Below are 15142 nucleotides of genomic sequence, written 5' to 3' on the forward strand. Positions count from 1 at the left end.
GCAGCGATGGTGGCTGACGGCGAGAGATAAAGATAATGGAGAGAGAAGTGAGGTTGCTGATGTTGCACAAATTCAAATTTAGGGTTAATTTCATCGGCAATTTTACCGTCGAAAAAATTTGTCGTTAACGCATAACTTGTGACCAAAATGGCACGTTTCATTTAATTACCTTACCGTCGGATTTTTCCGCCGCTAAATCCGACGGTAATGGTTGCGCCAATTTTTCTTTTTTTCTTCCAATTATTTCCAGCGAATTTACTGTCAAAAAACCAAATTCGACGGTAATTTTTTACCCGATGAATTTATTGCCAAATTCACTGGCAAATCCTCCGATAAACCTGCCACAAATCTCTAACACTAAATCTGATGGTAATTAGCATTTTTTTTGTAGTGTAGTATATTTGGTTGTTTTGTTTGATTTAGGTTCTAGTGCTAGTCTGTGTCTATAGAAGTCATAACAACATTAAAATTAGAATTATTTTTATGCATTGCTTCTAATTCTATTCTCTGTTATTGGTGTAATTCGTCTCTTTGAATATTAGGAATTGCAATCACATTATTACAAAACAAGTTCCCAAATTGTGAATAATAATAATAATAATAATAATAATAATAATAATAATAATAATAATAATAATAATAGGAAGTGTTTGCATATATCCTTTAATTTATTTTTGATATGTATGTGAGAGAGAAAGAGTGAGATATTTAGCAAAAAATATATTTTTATATGAAAAATGAGAGGATTTAGTTATAGCCATTAAATTTAAATAAGTGATTAGGATTAGACTACAAAAATTAAAGAAAAAATGTGTATAATTAATATGTTTAAAATTAAAAAAAAATAATTAATATCTTTGAAATTAAAAAAAGAGAGAATAATTTATTTTAAAGTATATTTATAATTTTAAATATTTTTAAGTGTGTTTATATAATTTGAAGTAAATTATTTCAAGTGGCAAAGTTGTGGTGCCATCCTTCTTAAGATTGTCGCTATTAACATTTTAAGATATGAGTAAAGTATTTTTTTTGTCCTTAACGTTTGGGGTAAGTCCTAAAATTGTCCCTAACGTTTCATTCGTCCTATTTTTGTCCCCAACGTTCTAAAATTGATTCAATGTTACCCCACTGTTAATTCCACTCACGGAACACTAACGGAGCTGCTTACGTGGATGCCTTTGTCCACTCTGGCAAACTTTGCCCCTGGTGACCGTTACTGAGAATTTGGAAAAAAAAAGAAAATTTAATTTAAAAGGATGATGAAACCCTAATTTCATGGTGCGCCTCGTGTAGCTTCTCCTTCTCACCATCGTCGTCTCTGTTGCAGTTGATTGCTGAGCCCATGGCTTCGCAGGGCTCCCAGGCCGCGCGTAGTAGCAGCGCCTCAGGTCAAAACAGCAGCCAAGGTCGTCGACGGAGAACAACTTGTTACTGTGGGGAGAGGCCAGTGCTTGCGACTTCGTCAACGGTAGAGAATCTGGGACGGAGGTTCTGGGGCTGTGTTAACTATGGGGTAAGTAGAAAACTTAATTGCTGGGTATGGCTGTTATTTGGTTTTCTGATTGGGATTTTCTTTTGGTTTTTGCCTAGATTGGAGAAGAGTGTGGGTACTTTGTGTGGGCAGAGTCGGAGCAAGAGCCACAAGTTGCTCGATTGAAAAGAAGAATCACAGGCTTGAAGGGTAAAGTGAAAACAGTTGAGAGGATGTTGAGAATGGCAGTAGCAGTTGGTCTGGTTGGATGGACATGTGCTATAATATTACTGTGTGAAAAATATTCATCAACAAGAAATGGGAGGTTCTTTTTGCAATAAGGCTGCAGAACATAGTGGCTAGTGTAATGTGTTGGCAATATGTTGTCTGTATTTTGGGGTGTAATGTAACCTGTTGATTGAATGAATTTGAATGAAAATTTATTGTTATCCACTTTTATGTGTTCAATTTACATTCTCATGGTACAAACAGTGAGGTAACTATCAGCAGAAATAATTAAATAAAACAGTGAAACAGAGCAAACATAAAGCATTAACCTCAACCATATGGCATAGATAGGCAATAGTCAGCAACTTAACCAACATACATTCCTAATTAGATGTCTTAGAACTAGAAATATAAATCAACCTAGATGCTAAACAGTTTTTTGGTAATAGCAGCAGCAAAACCAAATTGAAAATAGTGAAACCAACAACCATAGTTCTTAGGCTGATACAAAAGGCAAAATACAAAAGTTGTAACAAGTGAAACAAATTCATTCCACATTCTTCCATGCTCTTGGTGGAGTCCTGGCCATGAACCTGAGCTGAGACTGGGTCACCCTCTTCACTGGGCTTGGCAGAACCGTTGGAGTTGTTGGGGCTAGTGCAGAAGCAGTCTGTGAATGATTCACTTTGGTCCTTTTCGAAGCAGCTTGTGATTGTTGGGAGCTCACAGCTGGCTTCCTCTTTGGGTGTGAGGGTGGTTTGTTCTTATTGCCCTTTTGCTTCCTACTTCCACTTTCAGCAGCCTTACCAGAATCTGTCTTGGCAGATAGTCTAGAACTTACTCAGCCACTTTGAATGCATGATTCCAATCTTCAACTCCCTAGAGCAATTGTGCTTGTTGTTGCAACTCTTCAACTTCCAACTTCGCTCATGCTTCATCTTTCCACAATATGCGTACCACTCACATCCCTTCACACATTCCACTTTAACCCTCTTCAAATCCACCTTTGTGAATCTCAGCCCCCTGCCACTACTGACAGCATATGCAGTGGCACAGTCTTTGAACTCCTCCCTTGACACATACAAAGTTCCCACCTCCCAAGTATATTCACTCATGTTCTTTAACGGCCTGTGTATGGGATACCTCTTTCTCGTGTCATCCTCATCATCACTAAATGGAGTATCTAGGAACTCCTCACTGTTATAACCTGCATCATCATCACCAAATCCCCCTACAACTTTTTCCTTACCAAGATTTGGTGCAGCTGGTTGTGATGATTGACCATGAGACTGATTGGGTGTAGACTCTTTTTCCCCCTCTTCTATGATGTTCACATGAACTAAGCCTTTAGCTCCCTCCCTCTCATCATCACTGTCACCAAAATCAAGACTACCAAGGCTGTGAGTTGATGCATTCCCAGCAATCGAATCAGAAGTCCATGAACTTTCACTCTCCCTGGGTTCATAGTCATCATCTTCAGATGTCTCACTCCCCTCCTCCTCTTCTTCAACAGCATCATCACTCTTAACAACTTCACATGATCCCTCACTCAAAGACCCAACCTCTTCCACTTCAGTAGGCCCATCAGTAGGCCCATCAGTTGGCCCATCAGTAGCTGCCTTTGACCCAACACCAGGGCCTTCATACATAATAATTGGGCCAGGCCCAGCTTGATCACCTTCTTCAGTAGGAGCAGTAATTTGCCCAGGTTGCACAACTTCTCCCACCTCACTTGTCTTGTGAACAACATAAACCTCAACCATGCCATCCTTTACCCCAATTCTTGCCATATCCATCGCATCTTTATCGTTTTTAAGCATGGTCAATCCTTCCTCTAACCCAGCATTCACAGCTTTATACCACATCGCAGCAATATCCTTCTTCAAATACCCCTGTCTACTCACTATTTCATACACCTCAATCAAACTCCATTCATCCTCATCACAATAGTCTACAATGGACGTCTCCCCACCCAAATACCTAACACTACCTCCTTCAAGCCGAAACATCCCTTGGTGATAAATTTTAACACTAAAATGACTCATCTCTTCCGCTATTGTTCCTATTACACAAACCATAAAACAACGGTAATCAATGTGCAGGGTAGAAACACAGGTTCAAAAGATTATACTTACATCAACAACCCCAAATCCTAACAGCAATAACATTGCAATCGCAGAAACCCTATGCATTAACATCTTTACTTGCATGAACTATTCCAGTCAAACGAAAATCAAACATACATTGCACATACCTTTTCGCTCTGTGCCGTTTCAAAGTTTTCAGTACCACCAAGACGGGGCAAAGCTCTCCTGTGTAGAGAACACCAAAGCACCAACTCGCTTCAATCCGTCTTCTTCCTTTGTACTCGAGCGCGAAGAACAGAGGAGAAATAATCGATAGGGTTCAGGGAGTGTGGGTGGAATGTGAAGTGTTTCGTTTTCCTTATGCAAGCGTTTCGTATGGTAAAAGAAAACATTACGCGCGAAGAGAACCCCGCATCAATACCAACGTTTGGGGTTACTAACGTGTCGCGTCCACGTAGGCATCTCTGTTAGTGTTCCGTGAGTGGAATTAACGGTGGGGTAACATTGAATTAATTTTCTAACGTTGGGGACAAAAATAGGACGAATGAAACATTAGGGACAATTTTAGGACTTACTCCAAACGTTGGGGACAAAAACAATACTTTACTCTTAAGATATTTTAATGTAAATTAATAAGCATAAGTTGAATGGTTAGCTAAGGCATGGATATATGTTGATTTTTCTTTATGTGCAAGATGTGTGAAGCATTCAATTCATTTGTTTTATATATACACTTCATCCCCCCTCTTTTCTTTAAACGCAAAATTATAGTTTTCTGTTTCCTTTCTATAAGTCTCACTTCGTGAAGTGAAACTCCGAAACTTTTCTACCTATATATATGACCTCTAAAAAAAAGTAAAATTAGATTATAACATTCAAGCGTACGTGGAAAGTGAAATACTTTACATTATTAATTTTTTTACCCATCCAAAAATTACTCAACTCGAGACCATTAATGTAAAGAAAATTTTATTTATAAATTTATCAAACTTATAAAATATCCAACAGACATTTGTTTGGATGACTAACCGAAAGTAAATAAGAAATTTCGATAATAAAGAAGTCCTAAATTTATATTTGGGAAAGATGCTTAGACTTTTTTTTTCTTAACCGCTCTTAAGGTCTCGTTAGGAAGGTTTATAATTTTTTTTAAACTTTTAAATGATGAAAAATCACACTACAAAGGAGGCAGAGAGATGCGGTAAAAAAGTAACGTCTATGGTCAAACTCACCGCAAATTGATAGAATCGCGACGACGGTGAGCTGCGGTTCGACAGCAGCTGCAAAATTGCCTTGGATAATGGCTGTTTAGTAAAAACCGATGCATATTTGCATATATATAGTCAAGATTTAGCATATTATCATGTCTTCTTCGCGCAAAACAGGAGCGGGAACAGATGCGCAAAACAAACTTCCAAACGCAAATCCCTTTCTCTGTGTAGCATTGCCTGTCAGAATGAGTTGTGTCGCGTCAATGCAGAGAGAAATCTCGTAGATAAAAGATTTCCCTGGTCGTATCAAAAAGGTCATGAAATTTCGATGCATTTATCTCTTATTTTACATATAATGGATTTACCCGAACAACTACATGATTTTCTTTTAGTCTTTTTGGGATCATGTCTTGTATTAGGAAGTTTAGGAGTAGTATTTTTTACCAACCCCATTTTTTCTGCTTTTTCATTGGGACTAGTTCTTGTTTGTATATCTTTATTTTATATTTTATCAAACTCCCATTTTGTAGCTGCCGCACAACTACTTATTTACGTGGGAGCTATAAACATTTTAATCCTCTTTGCTGTGATGTTCATGAATGGTTCAGAATATCACCAAGATTTTCATCTTTTTACCGTTGGGGGTGGAATTACTTTGATGATTTGTACAAGTATTTTTGTTTCACTAATAACTACTATTCCAGATACATCATGGTACGGGCTTATTTGGTCTTTCCCCTGCTGCTGGGTCCACCGTGGAACTGCTCTCTCCTCCCTCTGGTCCCGTTCATATGTATGTTCATCTTTTTGGTTCAGAGTATTCGTATCTAAAAAATTCCCTTTTCAATTTGGGAAAAATTATAAATTTTTATTGGTGATAATGTTAACATGTGTTTTAAAAATGCATGTTAGCTAAATCCTATTCTTAAGCATGTATTACAAATATTTATTTGTGTTAGCTCTGATAAACACAATTACAAATTTGTTTGGATGAGCTTTGAAAATAAAAATAAGTGATATATTTTTTAAAAGATCTTTTAGAAGGAACCTTATTTGATATTTAGATGATTTACGTAGTGAGTACTTTTTACTTAATAATTATATTTAGATACAATGAAGTAAAAATATATATCTATTTATTTGTTATTATAAAAACTTAAGTTTTATATAATAGTATTAGTCTTTTGATAAATCACCAATCTCAGATTCACTTTTTTAATATTGGTCTATACATATACACCCTAATGTTATTAATTTAAAAGATTTTCTAATATTATAATTTTGATGCACCACTATTTCATGGTATATCTTGTGCTTAATTGAGTGGATTTTATCCACTATTCTCACATATATTCACAGAATTCCCATGTTTTGCACTTTCCTTCCTAATTTTGTGCTATGATTGAAAACATGCTTCTTTGGCCTTAAATTTGCTAACTTTAATCCTCTCTTATTACCATTCGATGCCTTGATATGTGTGTTAAGTGTTTTCAGGGTTTATAGGGCAGGAATGGCATAGAGGATGGAAAGAAAGCATGCAAAAGTGGGAGGAATACAAGAATCTGAAGGAATTGCTAAGCTGTCCAACCTGACCTCTTCGTACTAATTCGACCATAACTTGAGCTACAAAGGTCCAAATGAGGCGGTTCCAGTTGTATTCAAAAGCTAACATCAGGGGCTTAGAAATGATATATAATTTTCCATAGTTGCTCTAAAGATAGGCGACACGCATGCATGCATCTGCAAAAATTCAGCGTATCAGAATTCGCCCCCAACGATTTCTGGGCTATTTTTGGCCCAGTTCTCGGCCCAGAAAATACAGATTAGAGGCTGCAGAGTGGAGGAATGAGAAGACAACTTTCATACACATAATTTTAGGTTTTAGATGTAGCTTTTAGAGAGAGAGAGGCTTTCTCCTCTCTCTAGGATTTAGGATTCCTAGTTTTATGCTTTTGAATTGGATATTGACAGAGTTACTACCCCGTTGAAGTCTTTATCATTCTAGTTTATTTTCTTTTTTCCTTACTCTTTTATATCCTTAATCTTTGTTCAGAGTTACAATTGGATTGTTTTTAGAATTTATTAATGCAAAAAGTATTTTTTCATTTAAATTTTATTATTTGTTTAATTGCTTCCAATTGATTTTAATTACCATGTTCCCTTTTCACTTCTCTTATAAGTTTACGAAAATGGTATTCATGTTGACAGAGTAGACTCCCAACTTGACTTGGGAGTTGATTAACAGGAGACCCTTGAGTTGGAATACTCAAGAATTAATTGGTAACTGGAAGTTGTTGGCTAGCTCTCTAGTTACTAACGCTAATCCTTCCCAAGGGAGAGGATTATGACTTGTAAATAGAAGTTGGCTTAACCACTTGACTTTCCTTTATTCAGTAAGGGTTAACTAAGTAAAAACAACAATAAATTATTATTAATCTTGGGAAAACCAACAAGGATAGAACTTCCGATTAATCTTCTTCTAGTCAAGGCTTTTTATTGTTGCTATTTTATTTTCTCTGCAATTTACTTTCCCTGTTTCCTATCCAAAACCCCAAAGATACAATTTCATAATCAATTCTAAGCACACCTCCCTGAAATTCCTTGAGAGACGACCCAAGGTTTAAATTCTTCGGTTATCAATTTTATTAGGAGTTTGTTACTTGTGACAAACAAGTTTTTGTACGAAAGGATTCTTTGTTGGTTTAGAAACTATACTTACAACGTGATTACTTTTGTGAAATTCTTTACTAGCAAAAAAAATCCGTTCGTCAACTTTTAACTTTTAATTTAGTACTGCTCTCTCTCTCTCTCTATATATATATATATATATATATATATATATATATATATATATATATATATATATATATATTTCTTATTATTATTATTTGTATTTTGCTAGTTTGTTTCATTGTTATTATTATTACTATTATTAGTTAAATTATTAAAGGCCCACACCATAATCTAATGAATAGGTAATAAACTAATTATACAATTTCACTCTTCTCAAAATGTAGAACCTACACCTTCTTTTCTAATCCTTATTTTCGAAACTAATGCCCCAGTCTCCACTAAGCACTACAAGCTATTGCCGTCGAAAGTTGTCTTCTGTTCATCGTCGTTGATCATCGTACTATGAGCTGTTGCGTCGTCGGCTCCCTCATCGTCATCAAGCAAGTTTCCGTCCAAGTCCTCATCGTTCTCGAAATTGAGGTCTTTGACGCATCGTCAAGCCTATGTCCAAGGTCACATCCTTTTTCTCTCACCGCCAATTCCAGAACCCCCTCACTGCCGGTAAGCACTACTGCTTCAATTTCTAGAATAATGGCTGATATGATATGAATAATTCTGTTATGCAATTTTTGCTAAGTTAACTTGTTGATGGAGTTTTGAGTTAACTTGTATCATTATTATTCAGTACATGAATAATTTTATTTTTTTAGAAATTACAAACTTATTTAAAGTTACGCTAGAAACACTTTTGTACAAATTATTAATTAAAAATTATCAGGCATAAACACTTTGAATAATAATGATACAAAAATTACTTTTGTTAATAAATAAAAGTGAGGGAGAGGGAGAAAAAAGAGGTTTTTCCTTCCGTGTGTGTTGTTCCCAAATTGGGGTTTGATTTCAAGTGGCACTAATAACAGTGTGTTTGTTTTTAAGCTAACAAAGTGGGCCTCAATGTACATGTCTCTATTATATGAAAAGATAATAAAACAACAAAACATCTTTGAAAGTGATTATATTAATTAAAGCTAAATGCAGGGGCTGAGTGATGAGCGGATATTTTATACGCTTTTGGGCATCATTTTCATATTGTTTTAGTTATGTTTTGTTTAAGTTTTATTATGTTTTCATAGGTTTTAGTGAAAAATTCATATTTTTGGATTCTACTTTGAGTTGTTGTGTTTTATGGTGATTTCAGGTAAATTCTGGCTGAAATTGAGGAGCTTTGGCAAAGTCTGATTCAGATGCAAGGAAAGCATAGCAGATGTTGTCAGATTCTGACCTTTCTACACTCAAACGAGAATTTTTGGATCAATAGAGGTCCAAATGACGCGTTCTCAACGGTTTTGGAAAGCTAACTTCTAAATATTTCCAGTAATATATAATGATCTACACGTTTCTTCGAAGGAGCCTGCCCATACGGGGCATTGAATGCCAAGGAGCTACCCCCTGGCTGGCGTTCAACGCCCCAAGGAGAGAAGCCAGCGTTGAATGCCAAGAACCACCCCCTTTGGGGCGTTCAATGTCCACCAAGAAGCAAGGCAGCACCAATCACACCCTAATGGGTGTTCAATGCCTATTCCTCAAAGTTGGACGCCAAGTTCAGTCCAAGTACTCAACCAAAGTGGGCCCATCAATGATGGATTTTCGCACCTCTAGTCTAGTCTGTCATACTTTTTGTACTTCTTAGTTATTGGATTAGTATTTAAAGGAGAAGATCACCCATGTTTAGGATCTTCTACCTCATCTTTACCTTTTTCACATTTTACATTACTTTCTGTAAAGCATGAGCAACTAAACCTCCTAAGTTAGGGTTAGGAGCTCTGCTGATTCTCATGGATTAATAATACTACTATTCTATTTAAACACACGTTTGATTCCATTCTCTTGTGAATTTTTGTTCTTCATCTCATGAATTGAGGATGACCAGTGACAATCATCTTTGTTCTACATGGGTTCCATGTGAGTCATGACCTGGATAGCATTGAACCACAGCTAGAGAGTGCAATGCAGATTCCAAGAGCGTGCTTGGGCGACTTTGGATATGTGAGATATAATCCCATTGACCGTGGGCTACTGAGGTTTCTGTGGCGTTAAGGTTAGAGTATGAGAAGTAGCATTGCCTGATCTGGAAGATCCGACCTTGTCTGTGACGTTTTTAGTAGGATCGTGAAGGGGAGTAAATTGCTTAGGTCCTCACCTTCGACTATAGTGGGAAGCCATGAGTTAACTTGATGAGGATGCTACATGAGTTTCTCGGATATGGTGGACTATTATGGTATAGAAGAGACTAACTTGATGAGGATGCTACATGAGTTAGTCAATTACGGCTGTCATTGAATGAGTCATTCGTTGTTGAAGTAAACAGTAAGAAACTTTAATCCGAAAAGAATACGCATCTCCGAAGCCTTAACTAACCATCATTGCTTTTACACTAATATCGTATTTTGTTCTTTACTATTTCATTTATGCATTCAAACAAACAACTATATTTTCTAATTGCCTGACTAAGATCTACAAGATAGCCATTGCTTGCTCAATCCGACAATCTCTGTGGGATTCGACCCTCACTCACCTGAGGTATTACTTGGACGACCCAGTGCACTTGCCGGTTCAGTTGTGCGAAGTTCAATTTCGCGCACCATTAAGCACACGTGAAGTGATTATTTTAAAAGATTATAACTATATATACACTTTATCTCCATCATATAAAGTGTGATGGACTTATTGAATGATTTAAGATTGCTGATTTTTCCTTGTTTGTGTTGGTTTTTTCATTCAATCTTGTTAAAATATTGTTATATACTTAATTGCTTTTCCTGTAATTTTCATTTTATGATGTGCATTTTTTGATACTAGGAATTTAAGATGCCCAGGAAAACTCGTTACACGAAAAAAGACAGAATTGGAAACACCATGTCAGCAGCCTCCAACGGAAGCTCCTGCATCTTTATCCTATGCTGATGATGACTGGCTCATTCCCCCACCCAGTGATAGTGGTGTGCTCGCAGCAGCATCCTTACGGCCATTCCGTCCACCTTGGAGCGAACCAAGACTTGAGGCAGAGACCTGTGTCAATGGTGTACAAACGTCAGAGCCATGCGATGAAGACTTTGACCCATAGGCGAACGAGGTAGATGCATTTGAACAATATATTGATAACATGTTTGCTACTGCTGATGCTGAGAGGCACAAAGGACGTAAGACTACTGAGTTCTGGAATGTTAATGTCATTGGTAACAAATCTTGGACCTTAGTATATACAAAATGATTAGACTCTGTTATTTTGTTTTTATTTTTATCAACTCAAACCAAATTAGTGTCTGGATTAATATAGTTTAGATTGGAATGGAGTACGGTTAAGTAACTTAAAATGAAAACTTTGTTGTTCTGATAGATTATTTGTATAAAGGAGTGAAATAGCTTAAGGGATTTGGAATATAAACAATAAGGTATAAACCGAGTACTCTCTTTTTTATATATTTATTAAAAAAAGATATTTAGATGTTTCTTTTCATATTAATGTTTTGATCTATTAATGATGGAGATGTTAATGAGTACTCTCTTTTCATATTAATTTTTGTTGAGTACAATTCTTAGTTCAGTCTTTTATTTTTTGAATACCAACTAAATCATTTTCATAATTTGAATGACTAGAACAAACACTTGCTTTATTTTTAACCTTTTTAAGAGATTAAACACATTTGAATAAGGTTTTATTTATTATAGATTCTAATGGCATAATCAAACAAGCTAAATTAAGTGTGAGGGAAGCTATAGAGCAGTTTTTTAATGGTAAGAAGATCATACTGAGGTTCAACATAAAACTATAACCAATCGGAGATAATGCTGGTTTATTGAGTGGCGTTCTTGAAACACTGGGAGCTGATTACAACAAATTTTCTATTTGTGAGAAAAATTGAAAAAAGATGAAGGACAAAGACATGGTGTATAATGATTGCATAAAGGTAATAATTTTCAGATTTTTTAAATTAAATCAATTCTTTTATTATACAGTTACTAACAACTTGAGCTTATCGTTCCAGAAAATATTCCACTTTGATGAAGATAGAAGTGGAAGAATCAAGAAAATAATTTTGCAAAGCATGGGGAAGTCCTGGAAAAAGACAAGGGGTAGGTTGTATGATAGTTATTACAAACCAACAAGAACACTTGAGCAAAATCTTGAGGACTGCCTGAGAGGTATTGATAAGGAGCATTGGAGATGGTTCCTTAATTATCGCAATGACCCTGACACAAAGGTAACCTATTTTTAAGTAGCATGCAAATTTAAGTAGCCTTTGTTATTAATCCAACTAGGTTCCAGATAAACATATATAATAACAACTAATAATAAGTCGAAAAGATTACATTATTGCATTCAAGATTAACAATAACATATATAAAGCATATATATGAATTGATTTTTCACATCAAGCACTTATTATTTGGAGCCATATAAATTATTAATGATGCAAAGACCTACCTGATGATCTATCATTTTGTGAAGTAAAGAAAAAGAAAATACAAGAAAGTAAAAGTGAAATATAAGAACATTTAACTATTTATGGTACACTGCTGTATGCAAGTTCCTTGCATAACCAATCTTACTATTAATGGCATAATAGGAGAAGTACAGGCAAAACGCTCTAAATCGATCAAAGCAACTTTATACCCATACTGGCAATTCTAAAAGCTTGGCTAGGCGAAGGGAAGAAGAGGTAATATAGGTTTGAATACATTTTGAACTATATTTTGGACTACATCTTCTTTATTTGGATTTAATACTGTTATGGTATAAACTGTATTGTCACAGTTAGAACTACAGGGAAGGAGAGTTGGTAGAGGAGAATTATGGATCTTACAACACAAACGACGTAATGGCACCTATATACATGAAGAAGCTCGAGGATTGGTATAAGTACTTACTTTTAATTCTTTATCCTGTAACATGTTGGATTGGTTTATAAAAATGTGTTGAGTATGATCTATTCCTAGTATGATTATGTATGCTTATTTACATTTGTAGGATAAAATATCTGAGATTGAGCAGCATGATGAATCCATGAGTGTGTGGCGTAGGTTTCAGACCGATACCAAGTCAAATATTCCATCTAAGTTCGCAGCCACCGGTGGATGGAGCTCAAGCATAGGAGGCTCAAAGGATGCTGATTGAACTATAGACGGAGGTGACGATTAACAAATTGAGAAGGAAGGCAGTGGAGGAGGAAGTAACAGCTGAGAAATTGAAAAGGAAGGCAGTGAATGATGAAGTAGCAGTAGAAAAGTTAAAAAGAAAGGCAGTGGAGGATGATGTAGTGGCAGAGAAGATGAAGAGGCAGGCAATAGAGAGTGTGCTAACTTATCTGATTCAATGGCAAGGTGGGGAGCTACCACCAGACATCACTGCACGGATGAATTCTTTGGATGGGCATGGCGGGAAATAGACATTAGGAGTCGTGTGAAATTTTATTTGAAATATATGTTTAGTTGACTATGCAGCTTTATTAACTAGTAAAATACTTTTTTTTGTGACTAGTGAAATACTTTATTGATATTAATATAAATATGTTAGTTTGTTTCGCAGTTAAATATTCATGAATTCTCAGCCTCAATTTAGATTTTAGAGAAAATTAATAAGATTTATAAAATTAAAAAATTACATAAAAAATTATCCCCAAGATAATTAAAAAAAAATTAAAATATTAATTATAAAAAATACCAGCAATAAATAGCGGCAGTTTGTAACTGCCACAATTAGTTTTGAATAATTAGGCGGTTCATACATGGCAGCGGTTCAAAACCGCCACAAATATATTTAAAAAAAAAGCATCAAACAGCGGCAGTTAGGGAGCGTTGCAAATATGCGCAACAAATCACCCTTGGTCACGTAGCGACAGTTTGAAACTGCCACTAGTCCAATCGACGCAAAATACATGAATTGCGGCGGTTATGCCAGCGGTTGCTGAAAAACGGCACAAAATGCAATTTCCGCGCCCTTTTGGAAGGTGGTACTTGTGCCGCTGGCGTTGTTTTCGTGGTGGTTTAAAATTGCCACAAATCGGCAAAATATCGCTGCAAAGCTCCATTTCTCTTGTAGTGTCATAATATTAATATTTAGTATAATTTTTTAAATTAATTTATGACTTCTCAAAAAATCATTTAAAATACTTATAAAAAAATAAAAAAAAATGACTTTTCTTTTTTAAAAAATTGTTTATTATTTTTCTTTTAAAATAAATATTTTTGTGACTAAAAAAATCAAATACAAAATCATTTATTTATAATCTATTTTAATATAAATTCTTATATTTTAAATTTTTAAAAAAATCTTAATTAAATTATTTATTCAAACTTACTTATAAAGGACAGGAGAATAATTGGTTACAGATAATATCTATCTAAATAAGGTTAGATATTTTTTTACTAACACAAAAAGAAAAATAATAAAAATAAAAATAAATTCAAACTTGTGAAATTATAAATATATTTTAAAATTAATTATTCTCTCTTTTTCTAATTTTAAGGATATTAATTACTCTTTCTCTCTAATTTCAAACACATTAATTATACAAATTCTCTCTCTAATCTTTATAGTCTAATCCTAATCACTTATTTATATCTAATGACTATAATTAAACCTTCTTATATATATATATATATCTTTCTCACTAGATACCACCTCTATATATATATATATATATATATATATATATATATATATATTTATATTAAACAATAAAATAAAAATTTATATTCTTATCTTTAAATTCACTCCTCCTGCTGAAGGTTAATTTACATATATCTATAGAAATTGAAAAGTGAAAACTAGAAATGTTTGTGATTTTTTTTCTCTCTTAGCTTAATCTTTTTATCTTTGTTTTCTTGATTTGAATTTTGTAAGTATGGATTGGAAATCTTGGTAAAAGTGATGTTTTATACTCATGCACATCATTAGATTTTTTTTTTTTCAAAAACGATCCATAAGAAGCAATTTTTCTAATTCTTTTTTGAGTTCTAATATATACCTAGGTTGAATGATTATATATTGTATAATTTTATGCTTATCATAATTTTTTTTATTACTTTTAAATTTCTTCTTGCTTTCTCCACCAATATTAATAACATATAACCTAATTATTGAGGCATGCATGTTGTAGCTCAAAATTACTAACTACTTGACCACTTTTTGGGTAACAACAAAACAAAAGCTATTGAGAATTGCACCATATTGAGCATTGAACTACACCACTCTTTGTAGTTGCCACCATCTTAGGCATTAAAGTACACTACAGATAAATTATTTAACATGTTATATCTGTGAATTGTTTAAAGATTTAATTGTTAAGAATATTTAGTGATTGATTGATTAAGCTTGTTTGCATAATTTGTTGGATACGAATTGTTAGTTT

The 15142-nt window shown here is 34.5% G+C and overlaps 1 pseudogene; it reads right to left on the reverse strand.

Annotated features, from left to right (window-relative positions):
- Positions 1–3038: 3038 nt before the first annotated feature.
- Positions 3039–5113, reverse strand: LOC148566872 (uncharacterized; annotated as a pseudogene).
- Positions 5114–15142: the final 10029 nt, after the last annotated feature.

Source organism: Arachis ipaensis, chromosome B4 (assembly GCF_059453495.1).
Source record: "Arachis ipaensis isolate K30076 ecotype BB chromosome B4, ASM5945349v1, whole genome shotgun sequence".
Classification (NCBI taxonomy): domain Eukaryota; kingdom Viridiplantae; phylum Streptophyta; class Magnoliopsida; order Fabales; family Fabaceae; genus Arachis; species Arachis ipaensis.